This window comes from Dendrobates tinctorius, unplaced genomic scaffold (genome assembly GCF_039654945.1).
Source record: "Dendrobates tinctorius isolate UK_male_01 unplaced genomic scaffold, ASM3965494v1 ptg000199l, whole genome shotgun sequence".
NCBI lineage: Eukaryota > Metazoa > Chordata > Amphibia > Anura > Dendrobatidae > Dendrobates > Dendrobates tinctorius.
This window is the reverse complement of record NW_027361866.1, coordinates 9557501-9570983: the sequence shown is the minus strand read 5'-3', so window position 1 is coordinate 9570983 and position 13483 is coordinate 9557501. Positions and strand designations below refer to the sequence as shown.

General features: G+C 42.2%; 1 long non-coding RNA gene across 1 annotated transcript; it reads right to left on the bottom strand.

Moving 5' to 3' along the window:
• Positions 1-3533: 3533 nt before the first annotated feature.
• On the bottom strand, positions 3534-6686 carry LOC141056739 (uncharacterized). The gene is made up of 2 exons (XR_012221918.1): positions 6041-6686; positions 3534-3982 (listed from the first exon to the last, which is right to left on the bottom strand). It is a non-coding gene; the product is annotated as an uncharacterized lncRNA (long non-coding RNA).
• Positions 6687-13483: the final 6797 nt, after the last annotated feature.

Sequence of the window (13483 nt, the reverse complement as noted above, 5' to 3'; positions counted from 1 at the left end):
GGAGGGGCTTCCGGCCACTTCCTCCACCAATCAGCGTGTGAAACAGCTGACGTGATGATGTAATTTCATCGCGTCAGCTGTGTACTGCGGAGAGTCAGTGCACTGGAGGCAGAGAAAAAAGCAGAACGCCGAGGAACGCGACCGAGGTGAGTATGTGGTGTTCTTTTTTTTATCATGTGTATGGGATGTTTGGGTGGGAATGGGAAGACTATGGGGGTGACATGCTGCACATGGTGCTGCATACGGGGGTGACATGCTGCTGCATATGGGGGTGACATGCTGCACATGGTGCTGTATATGGGGGTGACATGCTGCCCATGGTGCTGCATATGAGGGTGGCATACTGCACATGGTGCTGGCTATGGGGGTGACATGCTGCACATGGGGAGGCTATGGAAGCAACATGCTGCACATGGGAAGGCTATGGAGAGCGTCATGCTGCACATGGGGAGGCTATGGAGGTGACATGCTGCACATGAGGAGGCTATGGGGGCATCATGCTGCACTTGGAGAGGCTATGGGGGCTCACGCAGAATATGGGGAGGCTATGGGGGCCTCCTGCAGTGTATATAGGGAGGTTGTGTGGGGGCTCATGCAGTGTACAGTGGGGAAAAAAAGTATTTAGTCAGCCACCAATTGTGCAAGTTCTCCCACTTAAAAAAGATGACAGGCCTGTAATTGACATCGTAGGTAGACCACAACTATGAGAGTCAAAATGAGAAAACAAATCCAGAAAATCACCTTGTCTGATTTAGCAAGATTTATTTTTCAAATTATGGTGGAAAATAAGTATTTGTTCATTAACAGAAGTTTATCTCAATATTTTGTTATATATCCTTTGTTGGCAATGACAGAGGTCAAACGTCTTCTGTAAGTCTTCACAAGGTTGGCACACACTGTTGGTGGTAAGTTGGCCCATTCCTCCATGCAGATCTCCTCTAGAGCAGTGATGTGATGTTTTAGGCCTGTTGCTGGGTAGCACGGACTTTCAAATCCCTTCAAAGTTTTTCTATGGAGTTGAGATCTGGAGACTGGCTAGGCCACTCCAAGACCTTCATATGCTTCTTACGAAGCCACTCCTTCATTGCCCTGGCGGTGTGCTTGGGATCATTATCATGCTGAAAGACCCATCCACGTTTCATCTTTAATGCCCTTGCTGATGGAAGGAGGTTTGCACTCAGAAGCTCAGGATACATGACCCCATTCATTTTTTCACGGATCAGTTGTCCTGGTCCATCTGCAGAGAAACAGCCCCAAAACATGATGTTGCCACCCCCATGCTTCACAGTAAGTATGGTGTTTTTTGGATGCAACTCAGCATTCTGTCTTCTCCAAACACGACGAGTTTTGTTTCTACCAAACTTTGGTTTCATCAGACCATATGACATTCTCCTAATATTCTTCTGGATAATCCAAATGCTCTCTAGCAAACTTCAGACAGACCCAGACATGTACTGGCTTAAGCAGGGAGACAGGTCTGGCACTGCAGGATCTGAGTCCCTGGTGGCGTAGTGTGTTACTGATGGTAGCCTTTGTTACTGTGGTCCCAGCTCTATGCAGGTCATTCACTAGGTCCCCCCCATGTTGTTCTGGGATTTTTGCTCACCGTTCTTGTGATCATTTTGACCCCACGGGTTGAGATCTTGCGTGAAGCCCCAGATCGCCGGAGATTATCATTGGTCTTGTATGTCTTCCATTTTCTTATTATTGCTCACACAGTTGATTTCATCACACCAAGGTGCTTGCGTATTGCAGATTCAGTCTTCCCAGACTGGTGCAGGGCTACAATTTTGTTTCTGGTGTCCTTCGACAGTTTGGTCTTCACCATAGTGAAGTTTGGAGTATGACTGTTTAAGGTTGTGGACAGGTGTCTTTTATACTGATAACAAGTTCAAACAGGTGCCATTACTACAGGTAATGAGTGGAGGACAGAGGAGCCTCTTAAAGAAGAAGTTACAGATCTGTCAGAGCCAGAAATTGTGCATGTTTTTAGGTGACCAAATACTTATTTTCCACCATAATTTGAAAAATAAATCCTACGAAACCAGACAAGTTGGTTTTCTGGATTTGTTTTCTCATTTTGACTCTCATAGTTGTGGTCTACCTATCATGTCAATTACAGGCCTCTCTCATCTTTTTAAGTGGGAGAACTTGCACAATTGGTGGCTGACTAAATACTTTTTTCCCCACTGTATGTGTGCAGTATGGGGAGCACAGCAACTGTATTAACAGTCATTCTTCTCCCATTCTGATCAGTGATTAGCGCTGTTACTTTTCACCACTGCGGTCCTGGGTTCAAAACCCACCAATGACAACAACTGGAGATTGGAGTGTAGGAGGAAACCCATGCAAAGACATACTGATAGGGAAATTGGATTGTGAGCTCCAATGGGGACAGTGATGATAATGTCTGTAAAGCACTGTGGAATATGATGGCGCAATATAAGCAAATCGTAATATATAATAATTCACAGACCAAGACTTGCGTATGTATTTTTCCTTGCTTGCATTTTAATGGTTGAAGAAAGACTTTGCTTTGTGTCAAGCAAACATTTGACGGATGGCTATCTGATGTGTATGGCTAGCTTTAACCTCTTATGAAAACCAACAATGTTATGGCCTTACTAATTACAGCCCAAATACAGCACATTTCTAAACAAATCCCAAACAGATATCATCACGGAAGGTGCCGTGAGGATCCAAGAAGTGAAAAACAATGATATTGATAAAAATGTAAATTTTTATTGATTACTGATTAAAAATAACATAAATTATATTATGGGGCGGCGGTGGGGGAACTAGGTTCGCCAGCTTTCGGTCATTTCATAGGCCTCATTTTATAGTGGTCAGCGACAGGTAAAATCTTATCACCATAATTGCATTATTTTCATCCATGTCATTAATTCATGCTGTGCCCCTTTTTTGGATATAACTCCTGCTTATTATTTCCCTCCCTAGCCATCCTTCATACTAGGCCAATTTTTCTTTTCTTTTTGTAGTGCTCACAGCACCCAATTTTGGCAAGTTCTTTGTAACTGCTGTTGGAACATAGGCCTCAAATACTTTGCTTTTTTCTGGCTTTGGAGGGATTCTTTTTGATTCTTTTTGAATTTTGGATATACTTGAAATAGCTGTTTGCACACTGTGGAGATACCATATACCTTTTTGCTGGTCTTTTCCTTACCCCCCTTGTTGGAGACCATTAGTCCTGTCTTTTTAACATAATTTATGTTATTTTTAATCAGTAATCAATAAAAATTTACATTTTTATCAATATCATTGTGTTTCACTTCTTGGATCCTCACGGCACCATCCGTGATGATTTCTGTTTGGGATATGTTTATCGAAGTGACTATTGCCTTTTTGACTTAGGATCATGGGTATAACATTTCTAAACAAGTGAAGATTAGAGAAACAATCTATAAATTCATGAAATTGCTAAACTGTGACAACTCGGAAGCAGGAAGTTGTGCATTTGTAAGAGGTACTGGAAGTGAGATTTGTTGGATGCAGTGAAGAGCCGGAGGCAGAGAATGGGTTAACAGGATTTACTAGAACAGGTTATTATCATACAAGAAATACTCCATGCAGGGAGACGAGATCAGTACCAGCAGCAACAAGATTTGCACACAAACACAATATTTGAGAAAAAGGTGTACGAAAAAGATAACTTATCGCTTGCAGTTCTTGTTGGGGAAAGGCTGTAATATCTCCCACCAATGTCATAGATTGTGGACAATGTCTCTGGCTCTGTTACGGAGGAACGAAAAGCACCATCTCCTGACTGTGCCGATGTATCCGGTCCGCTTGGCTTGAGTACTCTGGAACATAGAAACAGTCCTATATGTTGATTCCTCTGGAATGGCGCCGAACATGAACCGCATGCACGCTCGCAGGCCGCGGCAGCGTGCGATCCTCTGAAGTAGTCTCTAGGAACGGAGCAAGTCAGATTGTCTCTCACTGACGTCGGGAACGAGCCGTCCTGCAAGGAAGGGTCCGAGGACAGTTCAGTAGGGACATAGTCAGTTTGCAATTCAGAATGCTGGGGGATGGATGATTTGGAGTTAGCAGTTGGAATAGTGGGGAGGGAGTCAACCTTCTCCTTGTTCTCCTGTCACCTTCTCCCCCATTCCCACACTCAGTCCCTTTTATCTCCCCCCATGCCCCCTGCTGTCCAGTGCAAAGGTCCTCCCCTCCAAGAAAGAACCTTCCCCTGGCAACACTGGTAACAGTCCTGATAGTTCCGGCCCCAAAGTGCACCGGAAACTGCTGACTCTGTCCCGGCTCATCTTCTTACACCTTTATTATGCTAAGGGCTCATACTCAGTTGCGAGAGACTCGCACAATTCTGGTGCGAGTCTCTCGCATGAAAACCTGGCACTGCCGCCGGCACTCGGACCAGAGCGTGCGGCTGGATAGAAATACATGTAGCCACACGCTCCGGTCCGTGTGCCGGCGGCAGTGCCAGGTTTTCATGCGAGAGACTCGCCCGATAATTGCACGAGTCTCTCGCAAGTGAGTATGAGCCCTAATAGTCAGAATTCTTGTTTTCCGCTACCTAATGTTACATTGGTGTTTATGAGCTGCGAATGGTGTTCATACAGTGCATAATAATATGAGACAAAACAATAAAGCTTATTTATCTGTGGCATCTAATCCCATGGTTTCATGCCCTTTCTACAAAAGTCTGTGTCCATTGTACTCAAAAGTGCAGGAAGGAAGCCGGTGTCTGGGTGATCCACTCACGGCTGCCCTGACGTGCTTATCTGTAGCATTCAGTGGTGTCTAAATAGTGGTAGAGGCTCTAACAATGAATCATTACCCTACTATAATGTCTGACAGAATTCTCATTCCAATAAAGCAATGTCTGTTCGGCATGTGTAGAAGGCTTCCTGAGTTATTATAATGTACAACGTTCTTCTGCATGAGACAGAAATTATTTCCTACCACCCACTAAACAAGCTGTGCACCTATGAGTGTTTGCTGTTCAAATCCAAAGAGAGCTGAATGGCTATTTCCATAATGAAGGGCAGGTGCAAATGAGCATATTTTTGGTCCAGTGTTATTTTATGGGGCTGTGCACATGTCCAATTTTTTCCTTGGACATGGACTGTCCGATGAAATAATTGCAGCATGCCCAAGTTTGATCAGGTATTCGGATCGCACTCAGATCGCAAGTCAATAAGTGCATGGAAAACACCGGACTGCACTCGGATGACATTTGAGTGAGGTCCGATTTCCGCACACACACAGAATGGAGACATTTTTTTCTCTATCTACTCCCCGTCCAAGAAAATCTGCTCACACTCTGATTTCTTGGATGAGAGAATCTATGGCCATCTACACCAGCCCTAAACAAAGAATAGGTGATAACTTGTAGACCTATGAAATTCTAACACTGGGACCCCCACCTGTCCCGAAAACAAAGACCTGAAAGTACCTTGGGGAAGTCTTTTTTTTCTTTTTCAATCAGTGGACATTTTTATGGCGTCTGTTGAATTAATGAGAGGTCATGGGTATGTTTGACATGTACTTTGGGGGCTTCCAAGTGATACTATAGACAGACATTTCAAGACGAATTGTGACAAGAGCCTACTTCAGCTTCTTGTAAGACTCCAAAACATGATGAAAGTGGTCCTAGCATATATCTGTGTGTGCACACCTGTAAGGGAAATAAGATTTTGCGCGCCACTTGGGACACGGGCTGATGTAAATGTTGATGATCTTTGTACAGGTCGATAGAGTATGTTGGATCTATATAAGCGAGGGACAATAAAATAAAGAAACTAGATAACAGGCGATTGAATTGTGACGTCTCCAGAACATATTGTGCCAGCAGACGGAGTCAGATGAGCTGTAAGGAGTTTAGGAACTGGACAGAAAGCATCTCCTCGGAGACCTTACAAGCCAGGCTTCATTACAGCATAAATATCAAAAAAATCAACTGTCAGCTTCCCCGGCAGGCTTCCGGTGTAAATCTCCTAATGGTAGCATCCAAAGCATCACTTCTCTAGCAAAATGACCTAATCTTTACACATACCTTGGTGATGGAGGCAATCGGGCTCTGTGCCATACGACTAGTTGATGCCTTTGGCATATTCCAAGAGTGGGATAAGCAGGATGTTTTTATTCCTAGAAATACTCATAAAATAGAGTTAAAGTTCATTTTAGAGGAAAGTTGAGATGTGGCAGCCAATAATCTTGCTAATATAATGTTAGTTGAGAATTATTATTATTATACAATGATACCTTGATGCTTCCCATGGGAAGAACTAATATCTACACGGTTAGATTTCAACCTGAGTCTATTGTTGGCTGCAAGATGAGCATCATCACAAGTAACTTCTTAATGACAAAACTGTGTGTTCTCGGCCCGATGGTGCATAATGGAGATAGTGCTCCTAGCTGTCATATGTCCATGATTCTTTCCGGTGGGCTGATGATCTGCTGAACAAAGGTTTATGGGAGTGTTCCTTCCTGATCATTGATCTGTGCAAACATGTCAGCAATCAGCTGACAAAAGAGCAAAAACTTGTTTGCCAGCTGATCCTATGTTTTCTATGGTCCTAAAAATCAGCAGCACCAAGAATGTACAATTACTATGGGGACGGACAATCATAGTAACCATTAGTCATCGTTATACTCTTTACACGTGCAGATGAAAGACACATATAAATGGATGCACAACGAGCGTTAGTGCGTTAATATAGAAGCACACAACCATAGACATTTTTGAGGATCACATTTATCAGAAAAGTGGATAAGCAGGTGTCTATGTATAGATGCTCAAAACACATTTGATAGTGGATTCGGTGTTTTTTGTGTATACATCATGTGTAATATTATCAGCAGCCATGTACAGTATAAAGAAACACTAAAGCAATTTAATTATATAACTTCTTCATGGAATAAAGTTATATTTAGTCATGCCAACCACATTTGTTAAATGACCCCAGATCAGTTACATTAAAGAAAATCTGTCATTAGGTTTTTGTTATTCCATCTGATAGCAGATGGTTATGTAGGTCCCTGACTCCAGCAATGTGTCCCTTACTTTATGGTTTTCTGCGATTTTGATAACGTTTTCTCTTCTGCAGATCTTCTAGCTTTCTGAATACTAAGCTCTGTATAATCCCATCCACACCACTGATTGGCTGCTTTCTGTGAACACTGTGCATAGGCAGAAAGCTGCCAATCAGTGGTGTAGGCAGGATTTCTGTCAGCAGGTTTACTAGTCCTCTAGTGATAATTTCCTGCTGATAAAACAGTAATTTTATGAAAACTACAGCAAGCAGCGGAGTAAGTGACACATCAGGGTCTCTTTGTCTACATCAGTCCCTCTTCACAAATGTTTGCAGTATGTGTGGTATCCATCTTTTTCATGGATGATACACGTACCAATTATAATTAATCTATGCTGCTGTGCATGTCTGTGTTTTACACAGACCATGTGTCCATGTAAGCTACACAGACATGCTTGTTTTTTTTTTACCGTCGAGGGCCAACACAAGTCTATGGGTCCAGGAAAAACAGAGGAATCTGTGTGCTGTATGTGATTAACACTGCAAAGTATTAGAGAACTGATGGCACACTGATGACATGGTGCTGTTTTTTCCTGGTACCGGTTTTATATGGACGTATGAAGAGAGCCTTAGTACCTGGATAAGAATGAAGTGATTAAACAGAGTCAGCATGGGTTTGTAACTAATAAGTCATGTCAGACTAACTTAATTTCCTTCTATGACAGAATCACTGACTGGGTGGATCAGGGAAATGCTGTAGATATAGTATATCTTGACTTCAGCAAAGCAGTTGACAAAGTATCTCACACAATCCTTATTACAAAAAATGACTAAGTATGGAATGGACCAGGCAACTGATAGGTGGATTCATAACTGGCTTAGTGATCGGACCCAAAGAGTGGTCATAAATGGTTGCACATCCAGTTGGAAGAATGTCTCAAGTGGGGTACCAGAAGGCTCTGTCCTGGGCCCTGTATTGTTCAACACCTTTATCAATGATTTAGATGAAGAAATTGAAGGTAAACTGATTAAATTTGCTGACAACACAACGCTAGGAGGGATAGCTAATACTAGAGAAAAAATAGAGAACAACATCACAGGAAAAAGTAGGATGCAAAGCCTCACAGGTACATACCAGTCCTTATAAATAGAAAATCAAAAAAGAAGAGAGAGAGGATTCAAAAAGATATAAATAAACTGGAGCAGTGGACAGCAACTAACAGAATGGTTTTTAACAGGGAAAAATGCAAAGTACTACATCTTGGCAATAAAAATGAAAAAAGCATAAACAGAATGGGAGGAAAAGGGCTAAGCAACAGCACATGTGAAAAAGACTTGGGTATACTAATAGATCACAGACTGAACATGAGTCAACAGTGTGATGCAGCAGCAAAAAAGGCAAATACAATTCTAGGATGTATTAACAGAAGCATACAGTCTAGATCACGCGAAGGCATTATTGCCCTCTACTCCTCTTTGGTCAGACCTCATCTGGAATACTGTGTCCAGTTTTGGGCACCACATTTTAAAAAAGACATCAACAAACTGGAGCAAGTTCAGAAAAGAGCGACCAGAATGATGACTGCTCTGCAAACCAGGTCCTATGAGGAACGATTACATGGTTTGGGAATGTTTTGCTTGGAAAAGAGAAGATTGAGAGGAGACTTAATAGCTGTCTACAAATATCTGAAGGGCTGTCACATTGTAGAAGGATCATCTTTATTCTCATTTGCACAAGGAAAGAAAAAACTTTTTGACAGTTAGGGTGATCAATGAGTGGAACAGGCTGCCACGAGAGGTGGTGAGTTCTCCTTCAATGGAAGTCTTCATATAGAGGGTGGACAGACATCTATCTGGGAAGATTTAGTGAATCCTGCTTTAAGCAGGGGGTTGGACCAGATGGATCAGGAGGTCACTTCCAACTCTACCATTCTATGATTCTATGATCACTAATACAATTGTTCCTTGCCCATAAAATATTATGTTATCGGTAGCACATCTCCTGGTAACATAAGACGATGAGCTGCCGATTATGGTGATTTTAATGATGGCATGAATGACCAAATCAACTGACAAACAAGAGTTTTACTCATTCTTTAGGTGGCTACTGGCTTATTTACACAAGCCAATATTCGGCAACATTTCTTGATACACAAGCTTTATGAAGATATTCTATGATTTCCTGCACACAGAGCAATGCTATGATACCATTAATAAGTCTTCAATCCATTTGTTAATAATACAATATATCCTTGATGTGTAGATAAAAGTTACACTTAGTAAGGTGTCAACAAGTGTTTTCAGCTTCAGTGAATTGTAATTTATCTCTAAAACAGGGAACATAAGCTTAATTTACTGTATTTCTCATTTAGTCTAAGACTTAAACCTTTCACTTAAGGTTGACAGTCAAAAGAGTCAAACCAGTTGCTTAAATTCCAGAAGGGTTCTAAGACCTTTGCTCCAAAAAACTCAAATTGTTGCCATATTTTCGCTTTCCTTTTTTTTCAATTTTAAAAGGGACTTGTGTTGGTTGGTGACTTCCAGTATCCGTCTACATGGCCTACGTCCAGACGAGGCCATGCAAAAAGGTTGCCTTTTGTGAACAGAACAGACTCGTTCAGTCTACACCTGGTGCTCAGACGCGTGAAGGAACAAGCCATATCTTATTCCTTAATAGGGAGTTTATTACCCTAATTCTCTTTTCTCTTTTGCCAAGAGTTCAGATAGAAAGATCTTCTCATTTGGTAATTTAATGTTGTCGAGTTGAATACGGCAATGTGTAGCTTCCAGCTATGGTATGTTTGTCTTTGAACCTTTGATTTCTAAGAACCTATATATATTATTTTCTATGATGTAATGCTCTTCATCACGAAAACAACAACGCAATGTTGAATAAAGAAAATTTGGCTTGGTGTCCAAATTTAGGATTTCAGTCCATTTAGTAATTAGAATGAATAAAAGAAACTTTGATTTATGTTTTAATATGAGCAGTGCTTTCAGAACTGTCCAGATACATCCAGTATATGGACATCACTTTGTGTCTGCCAGTATCTTGATTCTCAGTGTTAGATCACATTCCATCAGTATCTGTAAGTCAAAACCAGGACTGGGCGATAAATACAGAAGTGGTGACATGTTTCTATTATACTTTTTCTCTGATTGTCAAACTCCTGGTTTTGCCTTACAAATACTGATGGAAAACACCGACCATATACTGAAGGTGTGAACGTGGCCTCAGGACTCACTCATATGGCCTTATATTCTCTCAATGCTATTGTCACTTGACTCAAACTCTGTCTGACTTTGATCCGAATGTCATCTAAGTGTGATCCGATTCTCTCGCATGAGACAATCTCAGCACAGGTGTGGGGAAGATGGAGAGCTTAATTTCTCGAGGTTCAGTAAAGAACTATCTGCCATGTAATCTGTTTGTGTAGGTCCACTGTGTTTTATCACGGCCAAAGTCAGCGCAGCCGTCTACCAGGAAATTTTAGAGCACTTCATGCTTCCCTCTACCGAGCTTTTTGGAGATGGAAATTTAATTCTCCAGCAGGACTTGGCGCCTGTCCACACTGCCAAAAGTACCAATACTTGGTTAAAAAACAACAGTATCACTGTGCTTGATTGTCCAGCCAACTCACCTGACCTTAACCCCATAGAGAATCTATGGGGTATTGTCAAGAGGAAGATGACAGACCCCAAACCCAACAATGCAGACGAGCGGAAGGCTGCTATCAAAGCAACCTGGGCTTCCATAACACCTCAGCAGTGCCACAGGCTGATCACCTCCATACCACGCCGCATTGATGCAGTAATTGATGCCAAAGGAGCCCCGACCAAGTATTGAGTGCATTTACTGAACATACATTTCAGTAGGCCAACATTTCGGATTTCAAAATCATTTTTTCAAGCTGGTGTTATAAAGTATTCTAATTTACTGAGATAATGACTTTTGGGTTTTTATTGGCTGTAAGCCATAATCATCAACTTTAACAGAAATAAACACATGAAATAGATCACTCTGTGTGTAATGGCTCTATATAATATATGAGTTTCACTTTATGTATTGAAGAACTGAAATAAAATAACTTTTTGATGACCTTCTAATTTTGTGATATGCACCTGTACTACCTGTTTAATTAATAAAATAATCCTGTCAAGTTCCCCATAACTCCTTACTATAGGTTTGATGTGTATGTCAACAGGGTCTAGAAAGAGGGCAAACCTGCAGACTTGAAGGTAAAGATTGGTTGGATGTTGCTGCTGAAATCTTTGCCTGATTCATCAAAGTGTTTAAGCTAGAAGACTGGGGATTAGCAGGGCTGGGGGATCGCCATATTCACCTGGTAGAGAAGTGGCAGCTTTTCTTATGCCAGAAAAGTTACTCCAGTTTTTGACTGGAGTAAGTTTTCTGCTGAGACACACAACCCTAATAAGATGCACCAATTAATTAAGTGCCGTGCATCTCTTAATGTATTTGGTGCATCTTATCTTTGTATGAAACACCAGTCCTTGGGGTCCTTGTCTCCCTTGTGAGCACTTTTGTCTGATTGGGAGATAAGACTGTGGCTTCAGTTGTGGACTAGTCCGCCATTGCAGTGTTTTAGTAGAGTGAAATGTAGAATAATTCTGCTATTATAGCAGCAGAGCACTGTGGACAATGTCTGGCTCGCTCTAGCATGACCAGACCTTATTTGTGAAACTCCATGGGGCTTATTTATTAAAGAGGCTGTCCAATACTTTTAAATTGATTGCCTATCAATAGTTCATTAATGTCTGATTCGTGGGGGTGCAACACCCGGCGCCAGGGCCGCCATCAGGGCATTACTGCCCTTACTGGCATATGGAGCCTGATGATCAGAGAGGGCCCACATCGGGACCCCTGGGCCGGCGCCCTCATCAATCAGCTGTTCCTGGTGTCGGCAGAGGCCGAAACTGCTCAGCTGTAGAGCTACATAGCGCAGCTCTGTCATCTCTCTAGTGGCCACGGCTGGGTGATGCACATCCTCCCCCTATTCAACTCAATAGGGATGTGAAGTACCCGTTCGCGGATGGCATTCCCCTTTAATACTGCCTAAATCATAGTGCACGCTTGGTGTTGAGAGTCTTAAAATGTACGAGATTTATTGTAGTGGTCCATGCTGTTTGATAAATTTGGCCCACTTTTAGCCTGTCTAGTTTGCTTACACCTTCTATTAGTTGGCTTACTTTATGGCAGAAATTCGTGGCAAAACTTTTGTGAATTATTTTGCCACTTGTTGCACGTTAGATTCGTCAATCAGATCTTCATCATCAGAATAAACTGCTAGCGAGCTGAACAAATGGTAGCTACTAAGGCGACATTTTCAATTCTGCTGCCATCAGAAATTTACTTAGGCAAGTTTCACACTAGCGTATTGAGGAGCTGCGGACGGCTGCAGGCTTCCTCCGTGAAGCTTCGCCCCCGGCCGCACCTCCTTCAGTCAGCTCTGCCTCTGTCGGCATGCAGCCTGACTACCCTATCTTTAGCATTAGGTACGCAGGCCATGCTGATGAATGCAGATGCCTCCACATGCGTCTTTTTGAGGGTGCGGCGACCACACCAAAATGCAACACGTTGCGTTTGGCGCAGGTCGTCGCACCGTCAACAAGATGCATGCAGCGGCATCCGCATTCATCGGCATGGCCTGCGTACCTAATGCCTAATGCTAAAGATAGGGTACGCAGGCCGCATGCTGACAGAGGCGGGGCTGAACGGAGGAGGTGCAGCAGGGGGCGGAGCTTCACGGAGGAAGCCCACAGCCCTCCGCAGCTCGGCCATACGCTAGTGTGAAACTAGCCTTAGATGGACACTTCTGGACTGGCTTTACTGCAGCATTTTTAGTACTTTTCCATAATCCTTACACTATGCACTCCCATCAGCGTTACAACGTATCATCATCACCAGCCTGTCACTTTTTACATTAGCTGGACATCACTGCCATACCTAAACTAATGGTCGGAGGGCTGAAACAGACAATATTTGGGAAGCTGGTCAGTCATACATCTGGACGTCACCACCATCCCTAAACTAATTTCCGTGAGCTCCATGTCGGAGAGCCACCTGTTGGCGGTGAGGTAAAACTGAACTACCAGTAAATGGCGTAGAATCACTATTTTTTATGTAACACGATTCAAATTTGCACATTGATTTACAGTCAATATTTGACTGCAGAAAATATTTCCCCAAAAAAGGCAAAAAAAAGTCGGAATTAAAATGCACCAAAAATGCAACAAATGAGTAAAAGCCTCAGTTTGTAAAATAATCCTAAAACATGTAAAAAAAAAAAACTCATATGAGCTGATTTTTTTAAATATATTAGTTTGGTCCAAAATAAAATAAAGTAATAATAAATGGAAGATTCTCCATATATGAGTCATAGTGCAAGAGGCAAAAATGACCTCATACCTCTCTGTGCATTACACACTGAAAGTAAAAGGCT